Source organism: Poromitra crassiceps, assembly GCF_964638095.1.
Source record: "Poromitra crassiceps genome assembly, chromosome: 2".
In the NCBI taxonomy this organism is placed as follows: Eukaryota; Metazoa; Chordata; class Actinopteri; order Beryciformes; family Melamphaidae; genus Poromitra; species Poromitra crassiceps.
The window spans coordinates 30,473,519-30,493,566 of NC_139624.1; positions in this window are offsets into that span (position 1 = coordinate 30,473,519).

A 20,048-nucleotide genomic window follows, 5' to 3' on the forward strand; every position below is an offset into this window, starting at 1 on the left:
CCCACCCCCCTCTGCCCCCCTCCCCCCCCTCCCCCCCTCAGCTGCAAACTCCTCCCCACACTAACACACAGCCTCACGCACCCAGTCTATTTTCGGAGCGCTCCGTTTTTGTGCGGCGGTTCCCAGCGCGACGCGGAAATGCCAAACCGGACTGCAGGGAAAGGTTTGGCCCTTCGGCGTCGGGTGCTGCCTTTCTGGCGGCTAATCGTGTGGAGAAACTATACAGCAGAGACAGAGGGGCTGAGTTGTGGGCGCGGATTGACTGCTTTTCGCAGCCAACGTCAGCTGCAGACAGAGCAATCTATATGGCTCTGACTGCAGCATGAGCGGTTTCTTTTTCATCACGGGGCTTTTTCCAGCTGTTTTCCGGACCTTTCTCTAATCTGGAGAGCACTGTCGCCACCTAATGGGTCTGTAAAATAGGTTATACACATCCAATAGCTACAATATTTGTACAGGAGATGCAGAAGGCTTTGATCCACGTCCCACCGTCAAAAAACGCATTTGACGTCGATCGACGTCCTTGGCACTCTACGTCACTATTTACTTTGACGTCGATCGACGTCCTTGGCACTCAATGAGTTAATGATACCTTCAGACTTCGCATGTGGGTGCTTCTGGCTCATCACATGATGCAATGCTAACTGAGCATCCCAAAATTTGAAATAAATAAATAAATAAAAATTGACGTTTGTAGACGTTCCAATGTGGAAAAGGTAATTACATCAAACCAGGAAACAGTTTTTTTAACACCTCACCTGTTGCTGAGAGTGAAATGTATTTGACCATATTGACCTATCTATATAGGTCTATCTGACCTATTTTAATTTGAGCATCACTTAATAGCTTGTCTGATTCTTTGTATATATAGCCTATTTTTTCATTAATAGGGAAAAGTTGCATTTTGAAGCAGCTACCCCATTTTCTCAAACAACAAGTCAAACAGATGAAACAATTATATTGAAAAGCTGCATTGTTCTCTGCAGCATCGCTGAATCAATAAATTCTGGCCTTTTAATAAACAGGCCCAATTCTCATACAATTTTAAAATGCATGTATGCAACCAGTTACATCCTCAGTATCCATTATTTGTTAACCCTGTCTTTGCCCGCATACAGTATATTGCATTTATTATTTTTTGGGACATCCATGAGCAAAGGCCTTAATGAAAGAATGATACAGTAATAACACAGACACACACACGCACGCGCGCGCGCGCGCACACACACAGACACACACACACACACACACACACACACACACACACACACACACACACACACACATATATATAAACATTTGTGACACGGTATGGCGAAAGAGGTAACAAGTACCGTGAGATAGCACAAATCAAGATTAAAGGTTGTCATTGTTCTTTGGGGTCAGGGGGCTTTTTCAAATTATACAAGCTTATTATACAAGATATTAAAGAACAAACTCAATATAACAAATAACAGTTTTAGGATCACTAAATTAATTATAATTTCTTAGCAAACTTAGCCTGTTCAGGGCAAACCAAGCTTGTTCAACAACTTTCAGGGCAATTTTGACTGAATGTTGCTTTTAGTAGTACGAACATTCAAATAAAGAATATATTCTTCAACTTTTTTCAGATTTCAATGTATGACACATCATTTGAAAGCTTACAATCTGCATTTTTATAGACTGTAAAAAACTGAAAAATGGCCTTGGTCTACTTGTTACCCAAAACATCAGTCCCTCTCACATCTGTCTGTTGCTGCATTGTATTAAAGGATGGCTTTACCGGTAATCAACCCACTTTGTATCATATATAATCTCGGTAATATAGGCACATGGGCAGTGTTTTACCTTCTCTCTCGGTTTACCTCACAGAGAAAAATGTTCCTGCTGCTGCCTGCAGAAACTCTGCCCCCACCAGCTGCAAGTCACTAAGGCTTGTTAAGGCTCTCCATGCAATTTTCCATGGATGTGTGCATACTTAAAAGTCTGTGTAGTGTTTGATCATTAATTTTGATCGTTCCCCATATAGTTCACTATAATGATAAACACTACATGAGAGTAGTGAGTGAGTGAGTGAGTGAATGAGTGAACCATTCTGGACACAGTGAGTGTGTTCCTCTGCAAGAGGATAGTGTTTTGGGCTAGCAAATCACAGCAACAGTGGAGAGTTCTTTTGTTGTGGTGAAGTTATATTTTCTCTGTCTCCCCATCTCTGGGTTTCTCTCACTCTTGTTTCCTCCTCATCGCCATCTTGTCCTCATGAGTCTTTCCATTCTCTATCGCTGGGGTTTCAGGTCACTCGACCAACACCTTGGTAATCACACGCACTTCTGTACAAACATGGCTGCCATGATAGCATGCTAATAGCCTGTGACATTTACTTAATGTGAAAACAAATTGTCATGACTGTGATGCAGTTAGGCAAAGTGTCGTCACGGCCACCTCCACGGCTAATTGCACCCTAAACGCTGCGTGTCCCTTTGTGAATTAATTTGGTGTCAATGTGGCTTTAATTGCCATTAAAATGGCAGGTGTAATATCACATTGTGCTGTGAGGGTATTTGGTTGTACTGTACGAGGTTCAACAGCTCACTGACTTGTCAAAGGGACACATTGCTAATGTATGTGCAGCTCTATCAATGTGCTAAACAACAATGACACTGAGTTGGAATGACTGGGGCAAGAACACAAGATATCCTAAGTGAAATAACCACACAGACACAGAATTCTTGAGATTCCAGGAGCCTCAAAAGAGCTTTTGATAAAAGAGGGAAAGTAGGAAAGAAAGAAAGAAAGAAAGAAAGAAAGAAAGAAAGAAAGAAAGAAAGAAAGAAAGAAAGAAAGAAAGAAACGAAAAGAAACGAAAATAGTGATTAATGCTAGGTTTTTCAAACCAATCCTTTAAATTGTCTGGGATGGACTAATTGGGTCTGAATCTGGACAAAGTCTTGCGGTGTGCTTCTGCCTCCAGAGGATTCATGGATGTGCACTTGTGCTTGTTTTGCCTAGGGCCGCTAAGCCCATTCACGGAGAAACGCTAAAGCTACTCCCCCTTTATTACTGCGAAAAGCAATTGCTTGGAAGAAAATGCCAGAATGGCGCTTTGAATTCCTGGAGGGGCCCATCACTGAGACGCGGCCCACGGAGCTGAGACAGCTAGCATCTGGAGCAAAGACATGGCGGTAAAGTGGAGAGAGGGAGGGGGGAGGGGGGGATGGAGAGAGGAAGATGGCGGGGGGGGGGGGGGGGGGGGATGAGAGAGAGTGGGAGTGGGACAGAGACAGGCAGAGCAGGAGGGAGGCAGAGAGATGGTAAGACACAGAGCAGGAGGGAGGCAGAGAGATGGTAAGACACAGAGCAGGAGGGAGACAGAGAGATGGTAAGACACAGAGCAGGAGGGAGGCAGAGAGATGGTAAGACACAGAGCAGGAGGGAGGCAGAGAGATGGTAAGACACAGAGCAGGAGGGAGGCAGAGAGATGGTAAGACACAGAGCAGGAGGGAGGCAGAGAGATGGTAAGACACAGAGCAGGAGGGAGGCAGAGAGATGGTAAGACACAGAGCAGGAGGGAGGCAGAGAGATGGTAAGACACAGAGCAGGAGGGAGGCAGAGAGATGGTAAGACACAGAGCAGGAGGGAGGCAGAGAGATGGTAAGACACAGAGCAGGAGGGAGGCAGAGAGATGGTAAGACACAGAGCAGGAGGGAGACAGAGAGATGGTAAGACACAGAGCAGGAGGGAGGCAGAGAGATGGTAAGACACAGAGCAGGAGGGAGGCAGAGAGATGGTAAAGAGCAGGAGGGAGGCAGAGCGATGGTAAGACACAGAGCAGGAGGGAGGCAGAGAGATGGTAAAGAGCAGGAGGGAGGCAGAGCGATGGTAAGACAGACAGAGCACAGGGTTGATGAGAGAGCGCAGTAGAAGGAGGTTGAGGGAGAGAAAAAAAGGACAGCACAGGCAATGAGACAAAAGGCAGACAGACGAGAAGGCTCAGACGGTCCACCAATTGACAGCCGGTCGGGGAATAAAGTCAGCTAACACAATGAAGCAGTCGGCGCAGACAGACTCGCTGTGGAGTAGCCGAGAGCCTCTCAGAAGTAGAAACAAATATTACATTAGAAGAGACAGAAGCCATTTGTCACAGTGGGAGGCCTGAGAGCTAGTTAAGCTGTGGAATATAGTGGGAGCCATGGCCCGGTTGATGCATGTCGCCACCAGAAGGAAATTGTGCTGAAGTCAACTCCGTTCAATCAATTGTCTGGTGTCCTTCAACGACTCCCGCACTTAACGAGATAACGCCGGCTCAAAGTTTCACCGGCCCAACTCTGGAAAACTTGTTCTGGTTCCTCAGGGCATCCCGTTCCTTCCTTCATCCCTCCTTCCCTCCCTGCCAGCTTGTCGGCCATGCTGTACCACCCCCGCATCACGCCCACTGACATGCGCGCTGACAGCCACGATTCAATGTTAATGTTTGTGGAGGATAAATCTACTGGACATTTATGGTCTAAATGACAGCTGCACTCTGTTTGCACCCAGATGTCAGGGAGAGTTGAGCTGCCCACACGGCACGCCGGAGTGAGGGAGAGGCTCACCGGTCACACCGCCGCTCGCGCGGTCACCCGGTCACTCAGTCAGTCACGGCCGCTGGCCGTGTGCCACACGGTGCATTACTTGGTCCCCAATTCGAAATGGACTTCATTAAATGATGGCTTGGGTAAAACGCTAATAACAAAGGCATCCATTCTCTGGCTCTTTTCTTTCTCTCTCTCTCTCTCTTTCTCTCTCTCTCTCCTGCTCTCTCTTTCTCCCTGCTGCTAACACTAACAGTGATTGATATGGAAATGACAATGTGCTAGTCTTTATTTGTCTTACAGCGTATAGCTTGTTGCTGCTCCGGCAGCCATTTTGGGATGCAGAAATGATAACTGATTTGTGTCTGCTGTTGCTGTTGTTCAGAGCCAAAGGGGTATGATTTGAGTGGAGGCCGTGCTGAGGCCACAGGATAGGGAAAGGTTGCTGGTTCAATAAGAACAACAACCATGAACAAGACAGGAAGCTCGACATTTCCAGAGGCACAAATCAGTCGAGTCATTGAATCGAGTGAAAGCAGTGCTTCATTTGTAAATGATGAGGTCACAGAACACAAATGGTAAAATGGACTGCATTTATATAGCGCTTTTATCCAAAGCGCTTTACAATGTGCCTACATTCACCCATTCACACACCGAAGGCGGCCAGCTGCCACGCAGGGTGCTGGCACAGCCATCGGGAGCAATTTGGGGTTCAGTGTCTGGTGAACGTTGACAATTACTGCAGCAACAGTAACGTTTAGCGATCACCGTTTTGCAGTTATCTTGAAATACAACAGCCAATTCGCCAAAAATGGCACTCACCCAATGAGCCTTGGCTAGCGTGTCAACAGTCACATCATAATCTAGGTCTGAATCTTCTTATTCATTGATATCATCCCTGGCTTGCAGTGATAGTTGCTCTTCCGACGTGGGTGATGGTAGTTTTCCAGTCCGCTTGAAATCCATCAAACACACACTCCTCGTCCTCATCGTCCGAGTCCGAAAACATGTCTCTCATCCACTGATCCCTGTCTATCGGGTCAGCATGATAATCTGGGTCTGAAATTAAGTCATCATTGTTGTTTTCATCGTCTAAAAAGCTGTCCTGCTCGGCATCATATCAATATAGGTACCGTCACTCGCATTGTCAGCCATGTCTAGTTGTAGTTCAGCTTTGAAAACGTTCCGCTCCATCCAGGCACAAAGAAAAAATAAAAAACTTCATTCTCCTACAAAACCCACAATGCATTTAGCCTTCCCCATGTAACTTTCAGCGAATCACGATGCATTTCATCGGTCACATGTCTTGAAACCAGCAATATACGTCACTACGCGTCTGTGTTGTAGCTGTCATTAAAGGGAAAATGACACACATGCTGTTGCAGGTCTTAAAGGGATATACACGCAAATGCTGCATCAGGTATAATGGGTTAAGGCCCAATGGGACTTTTTCACAGCTACCATTTTGTGTCTAAAAGGCACAGGTGCAACCAACTCACTAATTGGGGCGCCAGCACTGGAGCATCTGAGTGGACTGGAAGTTGGAAACCCCAATTAATGTTTTGGTGCAGCTGACTTCCTGCCTTTTAGACACAAAATGGTTGCTGTGAAAAAGGCTTATTATACTCTACGTTAAAGACGGAGATGGACAGAGCCTTCTGTCCATACTCTGCCTTCATTTTGTGCATATTTCTGTCCATCCTCTGAAAGCTTACAGATATGCATGAAACAGAGCAGAACCACACACACTTACACATTTGACACTCTACTGCCCACTGGTGGATGTATTGCTTAAAACGATACCATGTGAAAGACACATGGAAGTATGTGGGGCAGTGATGATTACATGATTGATGATTTATTTGTTGTATGAAAATGGAGTATAATTGGGCCTTTACTGTAGATCTAACAGACTCAACACTACTAAATGAGCGACTATATCTTAGTGCTTCGACTACTGCTGACCAACAAACCTCCCCTTCAAGTAGTAGACTAAAGATATAACTGCACTGTGCACAACATTAACATGCCCACGTAGGCTACTGAGACATCCTAATCATACATAAAGGGAACTGCAATGGCTTCAACCGAAATTCTGGTTTGTAGCTGGCTGGCTTGTAGCTTCTCGCAAAAGCTACAAGCTACTCGCCAGAGAAAATCCATGAGCAAAGCACGCAGTGGAGATTTCTGCTGCGGTTTGGATTAAACAGGAGGAGACATTGCATATGTCAAGTGTGCCTGTGTAGCCAATAAAGCACTTCCATTTCCATTATGACTGACAACAAGTGTTGTCTGATCCTTGCTTTTTAGCATCCTTGCCTCTCTTGCAGCAAGACCCGGCACTAGCTGCCTCTGATTGGGTTGGGTTTAGGCAATGAAGACTGATGATTGGTTAAGGGTAGGGCAAAATATGTCATGTGCTTTGAAATGGCCACATTAATGTGAGTCTTCACTCAACCAATTCTCATGTTGTTCCCAATTATTTCTGGACACTCAACAGAACACATGCACAATGCCCACTTATTTAACTGTGGGACAACAGGTCCCACAAGTACAAAAAAAAGGGTTTTGCAGTCATCTATGCAAATATGAATTTTGATTGTACCTAATAGATTGCAAAATATGCTAACACGTTTACAAACAAAACAAAGCTACTTACCGTGTCTAATGTTCCAAAATAGTCCACACAGCAGACATATGGACAGCAAATTCAACTGTTAGCCATGATGCTGTGTGAAGTTTACACACTGCAGAGCAGCTCACTCATGTGATGTGATTACTATGTGCTTGTTATTACATTCTAATAGGGTAATCACCTGTCTTCATATGGAAATGAGACAATTAGCTTTTTAGAAGGGAGGGGAAAGGAAAGAACAGTCAACTATTGTGAGTATTACATGGCAGACAAAAAAAGGACATGAGGTCTCCTCTCATTCGTTCGTTCTTTCTTTCTTTCTTTCTTTCTTTCTTTCTTTCTTTCTTTCTTTCTTTCTTTCTTTCTTTCTTTCTTTCTTTCTTTCGCCTCCTGGATGGAAAGACAGAAAGACGGATGACTCATCCGACACAGACGGAGGCAGAGAAGGAAGCAGAGGCACAGAGAAAGAGGAATGAGAGTGAAAGACAGAAAGCGAGAGAGTGAGAAGCTGAGAATGAGAGAGAGAGAGGGAGAGAGAGAGAGAGAGTGAGAAGCTGAGAATGAGAGAGAGAGAGAGAGAGGGAGAGAGAGAGAGGGAGAGAGAGACTGAGAAGCTGAGAATGAGAGAGAGAGAGAGAGGGAGAGAGAGAGAGAGAGAGAGAGAGAGAGAAAGAGAAGGGGGTGAGACAGAAGGTTAGGACTGCTGCAGGGGACACAGTAGGAAATGTAGCCTGAAGGTAGTCAGCGAGCTGCAGCAGTGTAATTCCAGCTGATACTTGGCTACATGTTGAAACATGGCTTGGTTAAGCATGCATGGCAGGCTGGAGGAGAGACTTTTCTCTTTTGCTCTCCTTGTCTCTCTCTCTCTCTGGATATCTCTCTCCCTCCCCAATCCTCCCAATCCCTTTCCCTCTCTTCTCTCTCTCTCTCTCTCTCTCTCTCTCTCCCAGCCTTTGGCAGTGATAAACCCTTCCTTTGTCACAGTGACAGCAGAACATGCGAGTTGTGGCTGCCTCTTCAGGGTTGAAGAGCTCATTATAACTTCACAGCAGGGAGCCTATAGGCAACAATGTATGTGATATTATGCTCATATGATCAGTGAAATTCATGCAAATGCAATAATGAGAAGCCCCACAGTGGTAGTGGTTTGCCCTTTGTGCTATATTGTCACTCTATTGCTACTGTATATTTAATGTGTAGACCTAAATGTATGCAAAAGAGAAGTAGCTATTCTGATGAAAAAAGAGAATGAATTATTTTGATTTCATGGTTTCTTAACATGTTCCATGAAAGGTATTTGGAAGATAGGTGGGTGATTGCCAGATATTGGTGCCATTTAGGCCATAGCACTTGAGGAAACAAAAAACAATTTCATTTCTCATCACTTCATCTGATAGGGGACATACAACTTTCAATAACATATTTTCTCACCTCAGGCTCAGGCATAAAACCCCAATCATTATCAGGTGTTATTTTCTCACAAAGAAAGAAAAGGTAGAGCATGCACATCTACAATAAGGCAGGTGCTGGACAAATAAAGCAAATAACTAGAAAAATAAGTAGAGTCCGCACACTGGAATTTTTAGGCTCCTGGTCAGTTTATTGACGTTTCGATCAAAGGATCTTCATCAGAATAGAAGCAGGAAGTAGGAGGGACACTCATATACAACAAAAGACTTGATCCCATTGGTGGAGGGAACCGAGGGCAGGTGAAAACACTGATGCCAATCAAGAAACACAGACCAATATAAACATTATCTGTGTATATATACTGTATAAGTACAGAGTGCAAAAAGCTGACCATATACACAATTCAGAAGTACAAACCCAAGAACAATCAGATCTATACAATATATAAGATCAGAACAGTGTAGAAATAAACAACCCACGCTATTAATCAATGATATAATTCCTACAAATATAATTCCTACACTGGTAGATGTAGGAAGACAACTAGTGAGGGCACAAGGACTATACAATACTAAGTGTAGATATAAAATGAATAATTTTAAATTTTAAAAGGGGGGGGGGTATTTAAAGGGAGCGAAGCTCCAGGGGAAGTAGGCAAATTGACCTGTACAAGAGGACATAGGTTGAGTGTACACATTCCACACATGATGGACAAAACATCTATAAAAAAGCTCTGATGTACTTCTGAATTGTGTATATGGAGGTAATGTCAAGAGCACCACTCTATTCACGTGTCTCTTGTCTAAAATCGCTAGTTCTAAGCATAAAATGCATTATGCTAAAAGAATAAAATATCGAAATAATCATCTTAATCTAAAAACCCAGACCATGTGCCCTTCAAAGCATGTGATGAGTATCAGCGGCCAGCACATTTTGCGTAACCAATACACAGGATTATTGCAAGATACAGGGTTCCAAAAGCACGCACAAATCGCTTGAGGAACAGTTTCTTCCCGCAGGCCACGAGACTCCTTAACATACACAAATAGTGTAGTAGTCGTACCGTACCGTACTGCAGCTGCTACCATTATGTATGCCTAATGTTTAATTGTATGTCTAACAAGGTACATGCTATTTGCACCTGTATGTCAATTACGTCGAATTTAAAATGTCTGAACACGTCTAACGTATGCACAATGCCTAATGTTTAATTGTATGTTTAATAAGGTACATGCTATTTGCACTGTATGTCAAATACGTCGAATTAAAATGTCCGAACATGTCTAACGTATGCACATAACATGTGCACCTATGTGCAATGAATATGCCACTGACTTGTCTTATCGCTATTCTGCCTCATTGCCTATTGCTGCTTAGTATTGCTTATTGATGCCTATTTCTTATTGCCTATTGCTCATTGCTTGTTGCCTATTTGTACTATGTCGTAAACGGAGTCCACAGCACAAGAATTTCACACATGATACTTGTACCATGGAGTGACAATAAAAATCTTGAATCTTGAATCTTGAATCTTGAATCGTTTGTGCTGTCATCATTCATAGACAAGATGTCAAAAGAGTGATTTACGGACACGCAAATGGTGACTATAGAAGCATCAGGCTATGTTGTCATAATATCTGCAGGACCATCAGACAGGCAGCACCATTCGCCAGCCACCTAATCTCAATTGTATTAAGATTATGCATTAAAGGTACTACATGTGATTTCAGAGAAAGATTCACCTTTCTCATTTTTCCAGGTCATCAAATAATACTGATGTTTTGGGTTGGTGCGCCAGACCGTCCATGTCAGTATTTGACGACCTGAGAGAGTCTTTCTCCAAAATCACATATACCTTCTGTAACATCAGAAATATTAAATAATACTTCAGATATACTGATTGTTCCACACATTATACATAGGCTTCACTGGTGAACAAACAACAATTCCATATATCTTATAACTCTGAAATTATCGTAGTTATGATTTACCATAAACCGAAATATACATTATTGATTCAGGGCAGACTTTAATACATTTTTTGAAGGGATTTGTGTTTAATAAAAAATGATCTGATATCACAGGAAGATGCATGTGTCACCGGTTTCCCAATTCAATCAGAGGCTTTTGGTCGCCAGCGTTGGCTGATGAATCAATCCTACGGACTCACATAAATGTAATTACTTCATTTGTCAACGTCCAGAGGGACCACATCGAGCTCCGTGTGCCCAGAGCTTCTAGCAGAGAAACGAATGGAGACAACCACTCGCCAGTTCACCCTTCTCTGTAGGTTCTGTCCCATACAACTTGATCACAGCTATGATCATCTCATAAGAGCAGAACGTTATCATTTCATCTATTCCCTTCAGGCCATGGAGGACCTTACATGGAGGATGTAAGTTTCACATCAAAGCAGATACTTGTACCCCAACACACATACATACACACACACACACACACATGCACGCACGCACACGCACACGCACACGCACACACACACACACACACACACACACACACACACACACACACACACACACACACACACACACACACACACACACACACACACACACTTGCCATACAACACTCTCCTGAAGAAATGCATGCATTAAAATTATAACATCAATTAAAGACGGATCACATAAAAATGAGTCTTTCCCCCCCTTTACCTCAGAGCGATGCATATTAATTGTATTTGGCAGTGGAGGGTGGTTGACATCTGTTGTTATGGGTCAACAATCAATAATTTTTTTTTCTTACTTTACTCCGAGCCGACGTCGATAGGACAGATGTTGACGCGCTAATTAACAAATCCTCGGGCGTCTTAGCATTCCACACCGGAGACAGCGGAAAGGGAGGGAGACGTTTATTTGGATTATAGACAGCCTTTCAATGCCCAAGCACGCACGCATGCACGCACGCACGCGTGCGCACGCATACGCGTGCACACACGCACACACACACACACACACACACACACACACACACAATCTTAAGTCCGTGCATACATACACACACACATATATACAGGTATACAGTGTATACAGTATATCATCAAGCAAGGAATTTCTGTCTGTCTGCGTGCGTGCATGTGTGTGTGTGTGTCTCTCTGTGTGTGTGTGTGTGTGTGTGTGTGTGTGTGTGTGTGTGTGTGTGTGTGTGTGTGTGTGTGTGTGTGCGTCTGTGTGTCTGTATGTGTCCTTCGCATATCTCGAGAACCGCCCGATCTACTTCACATTTGGCGGCTGTATTGCTGTCGACCCGAGGACATGCAGTGTTGGATTTGATGCATTTTGGATACGCGATACTTTCAATATCAATACACTTTGAATAAACGAGTGAACAGCTCTGTGCAGCAACGGGGCGAACGGGCACTGCACTAGTATATATAATTCACATGCAATTACATTCACTCACACTCACCACCCCCCCCACACACACTCATTTCCACCCACTCACGCAGAATTTAATGTGCAAATTCATAAGATAGTGGAGGGAGTGTGTGTGTGTGCGCACACGCACACACACACACACACACACCAAATAATGAAATCCTCCTTCTAACATTGCAGGGAGATGAATGGCCAGGGGGAAGGAAATAGAATTTCTGGATCTCATAACCCTCTTCTTTAGTTGTATTGTCATCCTCCATAAAGAGGTCACCTCAAATCGCTCCTCACCCACTGGAAACCAGGGAACACCAGCAGCTTAGGAGAGGGAAGAAGAGACGGTAATGTCATTTCAGAAATGTAGGGTTTCTCAAGGGCCAATCTTAACTGTGCAGGTTTGTTACCAAGTGAATGGACACCATTGAAAAGCTATGCTTTAACCTGTGGCATGGCGCTTAGAATGAGCACGAATTGTGCTGCTCATTTGAATGCATGGCTGAAGTGTGTGTGTGAAAAGGATATTGTTAGGCCATTGGTATGCACATGGGAGGTATGGATGCATTGTAGCAAAGGAATGAATCATCAAAAGCTTAGGAGTGGACGCGCCCGCGAGGCCACGCACGCGCGCGCACACACACACACGCACACGCACACATAGACACACACACACACACACACACACACACACACACACACACACACACACACACACACACACACACACACACACACACACACACACACACACACACACACACACACACAGTCTGGCATGCAGAATGCCTCCTCCACCCTCCACCTACGGCCATGGGAAGGGGCAGTAAGTTCTCCTCCTGTGGGAGCCAGCAGGAGAGATAAGCGTGAAGTCTTCCTCTCTCCACGGTGGTTCAGTTCTGTAGAGCCGCTAATCTAATGCACACATTATTCAGAGAGGCCCTGCATCTATTAATGGCTAGAGCCCAGTCAGATTTATCGCCCAGGTTTAACTGTATGGTAAAATAGCGCATTAAGCAGATGATATCACGGCGCATATGAAATGATTATGCACGCTCGCAGATAAAAAAAAAAAAAAAGAAGAAGGCAGAGGGGACTAGCTTAATTAAATGCAGGGGTCCACGGTTATACATCACTGGTTTGCTCGTGCACAGGCCACTTAGCTTAAACCGAGAGGGAGGGATGTGTTTTCTTTTTGGCTTTGCCTCTTACCAGTAAAGAGCTGACCTGCACTGTTTTAGCCCTCCTCCCCTTCCACCTTATTCTTCTTCTCTGTGTCATCTCTACAAACCAATCTGCATCCAAATTACGCCTCGCATTTCCTCCTTTGTGCCGGAATTAAATAATAATAATAATAATAATAATAATGATGATGATAATAATAATAATAATAATAATAATAATAATAATAATAATAATAATAATAATAATAATGATGATAATAATGATAATGATAATAATAATAATGCGACTCATTTCCACAGCATCGCTAATCTCTCCAGTGTGTTTTAAGTTTGTCAGCCATATAGAGTCTATCAGTCCGATGACTAATAAGACTCTGGGGCAGACAGCAGATATTTCAGGGTTTCCGGTGTCCGCGCCAAGACTTCCGCTTCTGTTGTCGTTTACAGACAATGTCTCATGCGGTTATCTGTTTCTAGAGATTAGCTGAAATGACGTCCTGATGGACGTAATGGACCTAAAACACCTACAATTTATTTACTCGTCAGGCTATTAGTCATCAGACTGATAGACCCTGGGTTCCCAGATTGTCTGATGTACTGTATGACAGTTGCTGCATCGCAGCAACTGCTCGCTCCTGTAGGTTCTCCCTGTACAACATTCGCAAAATCCGTCCGTTTCTCACAAGGGAAGCGACACAACTCCTGGTCCAGGCACTTGTCATCTCCCGCCTGGACTACTGCAATGTTCTTCTGGCTAGGCTACCTGCCTCAGTCATCCGACCGCTTCAGCTCATTCAGAACGCTGCAGCCCGTTTGGTGTTCAATCCAACCTAAATTTTCTCATGTCACTCCCCTCTTCCGTGACCTTCACTGGCTTCCCATCTTGGCTCGCATCAAATTCAAGACACTGGTACTGGCCTACAGGGCAGTCCACATGACAGTCTCTCCGTATCTGCAATCTATGGTCAAGTTCCAAACTTTGCATCGCTCCCTCCGCTCCTCCACCCGTCCAGATCGCCTCGGTCTTCCACCGGTACGTGGCCTCAAAAGTCGCTTGTCCCGATCGCGGCTCTTCTCGTTCCTGGCGCCACAATGGTGGAATGAGCTCCCCCCTTCGGTCAGAACTGCCGAATCGCTGCCAATCCTTCGGCGGAGACTAAAAACTCACCTTTTCAGGCTACACCCTTCTTTTAATTAAAAAAATAAAAAATAAAATCCTCCTCAAACCTACTAATGCTACATGTTACTTATTCCTTCTCAAACTACTTCCTACAAAGTGCTACTCTAGTCTATCAAAATATCTTCGCTGTCATTGATTGTGTTGCATAGTTGTTTTCTGTTGACAAAATGTGATTGTAAGTCGCTTTGGACAAAAGCGTCTGCTGAATTACGTAATGTAATGTAATGTAATGTAACATTAACGTGACAGTTTGTACTGTATGACATTAAGGTGACAGTTTGTACTGTATGACATTAACGTGACAGTTTGTACTGTATGACATTAAGGTGACAGTTTGTACTGTATGACATTAAGGTGACAGTTTGTACTGTATGACATTAAGGTGACAGTTTGTACTGTATAACATTAACGTGACAGTTTGTACTGTGTGACATTAAGGTGACAGTTTGTACTGTATGACATTAAGGTGACAGTTTGTACTGTATGGCATTAAGGTGACAGTTTGTACTGTATGGCATTAAGGTGACAGTTTGTACTGTATGACATTAAGGTGACAGTTTGTACTGTATGACATTAACATGACAGTTTGTACTGTATAACATTAAGGTGACAGTTTGTACTGTATGACATTAACGTGACAGTTTGTACTGTATGACATTAACGTGACAGTTTGTACTGTATGACATTAAGGTGACAGTTTGTACTGTATAACATTAAGGTGACAGTTTGTACTGTATGGCATTAAGGTGACAGTTTGTACTGTATGACATTAAGGTGACAGTTTGTACTGTATGACATTAAGGTGACAGTTTGTACTGTATGACATTAATGTGACAGTTTGTACTGTATGGCATTAAGGTGACAGTTTGTACTGTATGGCATTAATGTGACAGTTTGTACTGTATGACATTAACGTGACAGTTTGTACTGTATGACATTAAGGTGACAGTTTGTACTGTATGACATTAACGTGACAGTTTGTACTGTATGACATTAACGTGACAGTTTGTACTGTATGACATTAAGGTGACAGTTTGTACTGTATGACATTAATGTGACAGTTTGTACTGTATGGCATTAAGGTGACAGTTTGTACTGTATGACATTAAGGTGACAGTTTGTACTGTATGACATTAACGTGACAGTTTGTACTGTATGACATTAAGGTGACAGTTTGTACTGTATGGCATTAAGGTGACAGTTTGTACTGTATGACATTAAGGTGACAGTTTGTACTGTATGGCATTAAGGTGACAGTTTGTACTGTATGACATTAACGTGACAGTTTTTACTGTGTGACATTAACGTGACAGTTTGTACTGTATGGCATTAAGGTGACAGTTTGTACTGTATGACATTAAGGTGACAGTTTGTACTGTATGGCATTAAGGTGACAGTTTGTACTGTATGACATTAAGGTGACAGTTTGTACTGTATGGCATTAAGGTGACAGTTTGTACTGTATGACATTAACGTGACAGTTTGTACTGTGTGACATTAACGTGACAGTTTGTACTGTATGGCATTAAGGTGACAGTTTGTACTGTATGACATTAAGGTGACAGTTTGTACTGTATGGCATTAAGGTGACAGTTTGTACTGTATGGCATTAAGGTGACAGTTTGTACTGTATGACATTAACGTGACAGTTTGTACTGTATGGCATTAAGGTGACAGTTTGTACTGTATGACATTAAGGTGACAGTTTGTACTGTATGGCATTAAGGTGACAGTTTGTACTGTATGGCATTAAGGTGACAGTTTGTACTGTATGACATTAACATGACAGTTTGTACTGTATGACATTAACGTGACAGTTTGTACTGTATGACATTAACGTGACAGTTTTTACTGTGTGACATTAACGTGACAGTTTGTACTGTATGGCATTAAGGTGACAGTTTGTACTGTATGACATTAAGGTGACAGTTTGTACTGTATGGCATTAAGGTGACAGTTTGTACTGTGTGACATTAACGTGACAGTTTGTACTGTATGACATTAAGGTGACAGTTTGTACTGTGTGACATTAACGTGACAGTTTGTACTGTATGACATTAACGTGACAGTTTGTACTGTATGACATTAACGTGACAGTTTGTACTGTGTGACATTAACGTGACAGTTTGTACTGTGTGACATTAAGGTGACAGTTTGTACTGTATGACATTAAGGTGACAGTTTGTACTGTGTGACATTAAGGTGACAGTTTGTACTGTATAACATTAAGGTGACAGTTTGTACTGTATGACATTAAGGTGACAGTTTGTACTGTATGACATTAAGGTGACAGTTTGTACTGTATAACATTAAGGTGACAGTTTGTACTGTATGACATTAATGTGACAGTTTGTACTGTGTGACATTAACGTGACAGTTTGTACTGTATGACATTAACGTGACAGTTTGTACTGTATGACATTAACGTGACAGTTTGTACTGTATGACATTAAGGTGACAGTTTGTACTGTATGACATTAATGTGACAGTTTGTACTGTGTGACATTAACGTGACAGTTTGTACTGTATGGCATTAAGGTGACAGTTTGTACTGTATGACATTAAGGTGACAGTTTGTACTGTATGGCATTAAGGTGACAGTTTGTACTGTATGACATTAAGGTGACAGTTTGTACTGTATGACATTAACGTGACAGTTTGTACTGTGTGACATTAACGTGACAGTTTGTACTGTGTGACATTAACGTGACAGTTTGTACTGTGTGACATTACGGTGACAGTTTGTACTGTATGACATTAAGGTGACAGTTTGTACTGTATGACATTAAGATGACAGTTTGTACTGTATGACATTAACGTGACAGTTTGTACTGTATGACATTAACGTGACAGTTTGTACTGTATGACATTAATGTGACAGTTTGTACTGTATGACATTAATGTGACAGTTTGTACTGTATGACATTAAGGTGACAGTTTGTACTGTATGACATTAATGTGACAGTTTGTACTGTATGACATTAACGTGACAGTTTGTACTGTATGACATTAACGTGACAGTTTGTACTGTATGACATTAATGTGACAGTTTGTACTGTATGACATTAAGGTGACAGTTTGTACTGTATGCCATTAACGTGACAGTTTGTACTGTATGACATTAACGTGACAGTTTGTACTGTATGACATTAATGTGACAGTTTGTACTGTATGACATTAAGGTGACAGTTTGTACTGTATGACATTAATGTGACAGTTTGTACTGTATGGCATTAAGGTGACAGTTTGTACTGTATGACATTAAGGTGACAGTTTGTACTGTATGACATTAAGGTGACAGTTTGTACTGTATGACATTAAGGTGACAGTTTGTACTGTATGACATTAATGTGACAGTTTGTACTGTATGACATTAATGTGACAGTTTGTACTGTATGACATTAAGGTGACAGTTTGTACTGTATGACATTAATGTGACAGTTTGTACTGTATGACATTAACGTGACAGTTTGTACTGTATGACATTAATGTGACAGTTTGTACTGTATGGCATTAAGGTGACAGTTTGTACTGTATGACATTAAGGTGACAGTTTGTACTGTATGACATTAAGGTGACAGTTTGTACTGTATGACATGAAGGTGACAGTTTGTACTGTATGACATTAATGTGACAGTTTGTACTCAGAAGAGCACAAACTTCCTCCTTGAATTTAGTTTTTGCCAAGTGACAGCTTTTATTGACTAAACGGGAATAATGAGAACCTTCAGTGAAAAGCTGTGACCTCTACATGAGGATACAGCCTCCCTTACTTCACCTTCGACGACTAGTAGCCATCCCTCCTCACAGTGCTAGTAAAAACATATAGGGCTCAGAAGTCAACAAGGCATCCCGACACAGTGCGCTGCACTTAACAATGTTCCGGGCTACTCTGTAAAGAGAACAGCGGGAGCTGTTCCCTCATGGCCACGCAAAATCCAGGGTTGAGAATTGAATGCTCATTCTATTTCACCATGCTGCTCCTCTGGGTTCTCTGTAGCTTCTGTATTGAACAGCCCTGGCCTGTTGTAAGTGGGGAGGGACCACCAATGCTGCTGGAAATGCAATGGCGGCCCAAGGGCAAAGCAGTCCAAATATGAGTTGAACTCCTGCAGGTGTGTGTATATGTACGGGAGTGCGTGCACTATTATGCATAATGTACCTATGCGTTGTGTGTGTGAGCGCTCTCTGCGTCTGTATGCCCACATCATATCTATATTATCTATATGCATAATGTACCTATGCATTGTGTGTGTGTGAGCGCTCTCTGTGTCTGTATGCCCACATCATATCTATATTATCTATATGCATAATGTACCTATGCATTGTGTGTGTGTGAGCTCTCTCTGTGTCTGTATGCCCACATCATATCTATATTATCTATATGCATAATGTACCTATGCATTGTGTGTGTGCGCTCTCTCTGTGTCTGTATGCCCACATCATATCTATATTATCTATATGCATAATGTACCTATGCATTGTGTGTGTGTGAGCTCTCTCTGTGTCTGTATGCCCACATCATATCTATATTATCTATATGCATAATGTACCTATGCATTGTGTGTGTGCGCTCTCTCTGCGTCTGTATGCCCACATCATATCTATATTATCTATATGCATAATGTACCTATGCATTGTGTGTGTGTGAGCTCTCTCTGTGTCTGTATGCCCACATCATATCTATATTATCTATATGCATAATGTACCTATGCATTGTGTGTGTGAGCTCTCTCTGTGTCTGTATGCCCACATCATATATATATTATCTATATGCATAATGTACCTATGCATTGTGTGTGTGCGCTCTCTCTGTGTCTGTATGCCCACATCATATATATATTATCTATATGCATAATGTACCTATGCATTGTGTGTGTGAGCTCTCTCTGTGTCTGTATGCCCACATCATCTATATATTATCTATATGCATAATGTACCTATGCATTGTGTGTGTGCGCTCTCTCTGTGTAGGTATGCCCACATCATATCTATATTATCTATATGCATAATGTACCTATGCGTTGTGTGTGTGAGCGCTCTCTGCGTCTGTATGCCCACATCATATCTATATTATCTATATGCATAATGTACCTATGCATTGTGTGTGTGAGCTCTCTCTGTGTCTGTATGCCCACATCATCTATATATTATCTATATGCATAATGTACCTATGCATTGTGTGTGTGCGCTCTCTCTGTGTAGGTATGCCCACATCATATCTATATTATCTATATGCATAATGTACCTATGCGTTGTGTGTGTGAGCGCTCTCTGCGTCTGTATGCCCACATCATATCTATATTATCTATATGCATAATATACCTATGCATTGTGTGTGTGAGCTCTCTCTGCGTAGGTATGCCCACATCATATCTATATTATCTATATGCATAATGTCCTATGCATTGTGTGTGTGCGCTCTCTCTGCGTAGGTATGCCCACATCATATCTATATTATCTATATGCATAATATACCTATGCATTGTGTGTGTGAGCTCTCTCTGTGTAGGTATGCCCACATCATATCTATATTATCTATATGCATAATATACCTATGCATTGTGTGTGTGAGCTCTCTCTGTGTAGGTATGCCCACATCATATCTATATTATCTATATGCATAATATACCTATGCATTGTGTGTGTGAGCTCTCTCTGTGTAGGTATGCCCACATCATATCTTGGCATCTGAGTCTT